Source organism: Physeter macrocephalus, chromosome 6 (assembly GCF_002837175.3).
Source record: "Physeter macrocephalus isolate SW-GA chromosome 6, ASM283717v5, whole genome shotgun sequence".
NCBI classification, from domain to species: Eukaryota; Metazoa; Chordata; class Mammalia; order Artiodactyla; family Physeteridae; genus Physeter; species Physeter macrocephalus.
Genome location: NC_041219.1, coordinates 70,891,964 through 70,894,401, shown reverse-complemented (window position 1 = coordinate 70,894,401; position 2,438 = coordinate 70,891,964). Strand labels below are relative to the sequence as shown.

The following is a 2,438-nucleotide window of genomic DNA, read 5'->3' as shown; positions in this document are numbered from 1 at the left end:
ATACGGGGCTTCCCTGGTGGCGCAGCGGTTGCGCGTCCGCCTGCCGATGCAGGGGAACCGGGTTCGCGCCCCGGTCCGGGAGGATCCCACATGCCGCGGAGCGGCTGGGCCCGTGAGCCATGGCCGCTGAGCCTGCGCGTCCGGAGCCTGTGCTCTGCAACGGGAGAGGCCACAACAGTGAGAGGCCCGCGTACCGCAAAAAAAAAAAAAGAGCATGGTGTCCAGGTTCTTGACAACCTAAGCAAATTTTTTATTTTCTCTGACTTCTAAGAGCTAAATAAAAAAATTAGAAGAACACTTAACTCTATCAGCACATTTTGTCTTTGACAAATAAGTAACAAAATTTGTTGAAGTTATAAAAGCTTTGTTAAAATCCATAGTGCACTTGGAATTACATGTAGCTAATGTAGTTTGCCTTTTGATTCTTTACATTAAGGAACCGATCATCTGAAAGTGGTTACTAAATATGTACATGCGTTTTTATGATCCCATAGTTTCAACAATGGTAATAGGGTGCCTCCCAGTCCACAGTGTACATTTGTAATGAAACAAAAACAAACAAAAACCGTTAACTACTTAAACTTGTGTCTCAATTTTCATCTAAATGATTTTGAGCTCTTTAGATGAAGGTTATCTCAAAAGATATGAACAGGGCTTCCCTGGTGGCGCAGTGGTTGAGAATCCGCCTGCCGATGCAGGGGACACGGGTTCGTGCCCCGTTCCGGGAAGATCCCATATGCCGCGGAGCGGCTGGGCCCGTGAGCCTGCGCGTCCGGAGCCTGTGCTCCACAACGGGAGAAGCCACAGCAGTGAGAGGCCCACATACCGCAAAAAAAAAAAAAGATATGAACATGTGAAGCTTTATGTGTACATAGAAAACATGAATATTTATGCATAAATATGTATGAATATTTATGTATAAATATATATCCAAATATAATAAGAAACTGATCAAAAGAAAATGCATATTTTTTGCATCTCTACCATCTCTGATCTATTTTTCTTTTTTATGACAACATTCTACCTTCCATATGAATTTTTTATTAAAAAAATACCATATCTGTTTCATTTGGAAAGACTCTAGAAAAGAACAAAATACTTGATGTAAGCGTATTTCATATTTTAATATATCAGTTATTATCAAATTAGAAATCCCCAAATGTCAAAAAACACTAAAAACTAAGATTGTTTAACCTGTCTTTATATCATTCATTTATGTGTCTGAATACTAAAAAAATAATAATCACTGATTAAAACCTTACTCTAAGTATGAGAGAAATACCAGTTTTGATGATGTGAAATATTTTAGGAAATAGAGCAAAAGCCTTCATGGGAAAGAGGTGACTGGCTAAAAGAATTCCTTTCTGGTTTGAAGGAGAGAATATTAGAATGACTATATGATTATATCATAATAGGCTGCATGAAAGAGAATGCTGCCTAACAAGATTTTTCAATGAAATTATATGAATTAAAGATATAGCAGGAAAAAAAAAACCCACCGAGGTGTCTTGGGCCTCAATATTTAGTCATAGCTTCAAATAAATGTGATCTTCAAATATCCACAAGATCATTCTAAATGGCTCATTTCATATAAAAGTACAAAGAAAGCTTGATGTTTTCCCTTTTACTGATTGTTTTGGATAACAGCCTCCGACAGCATGCCGCTAATTCATTCTGCTTAAAACAGGCGCTTGAGCTGGGTTGACATTTTACGTAGTCTCTGGAGATCCTAGTTGACATTTTAAAGGGCTTCTAAGCATTTTATAATACCCTAAAATCTGGTTTTAATAAGCCATTCTGCTGAAATTGTTAACATAAGGAATCACCTTTTACCGTTTGGCGCTAGATCAGGGGACGGGGGACATCTTTTTCTGATTAGGTATACAGTAGTTAGAGTAAAATGTGCAAACTCATTACAGACCCCATGGAGATGACACTATTGCCCAGCTCAAACTCTTCATTTTTATTGTGTTGCCAGATTTAGAAAGGAAAAGAGCACGTCCAAGACTGATTTTTTTTTCTCATTTTGAACATCAAATATTTTCGATTGAATCTTCTTTTTTGTCATCAGGAGGAATACCTGAATGTACTTAATTCTTTTTTCTTTGTTGAAGGCTCATCTTTGAAAACAGCAGGGAACTTTTAACTCCCTGTACATGGTCCAGGGTGAGCAGCCAGCCACACCCAAATCAAGGAGATGTTTTCATCTCTTTTGAAGGTATCTAAAATGCTGTCCTCCCATCCTCATCTAGTGTGTTTCAGGGGGTTACATTGCAGCTACAAACAGTGGTTGGTGTACCTGCAAAGCCACTGAAACCAAAACCAAACTGTCATTTGGTTATCCCCATTCGAAAGCTATTATTAAAAAATGATAGGGGCTTCCCTGGTGGCGCAGTGGTTGAGAGTCCGCCTGCCGATGCAGGGGAGACGGGTTCGTG

The 2,438-nt window shown here is 39.3% G+C and overlaps 1 protein-coding gene across 2 annotated transcripts in view; it reads left to right on the top strand.

Moving 5' to 3' along the window:
• SOX5 (SRY-box transcription factor 5) overlaps nt 1-2,438 on the top strand; it is a 1,009,763-nt gene that overhangs the window by 998,423 nt on the left and 8,902 nt on the right. The window lies entirely within an intron of this gene.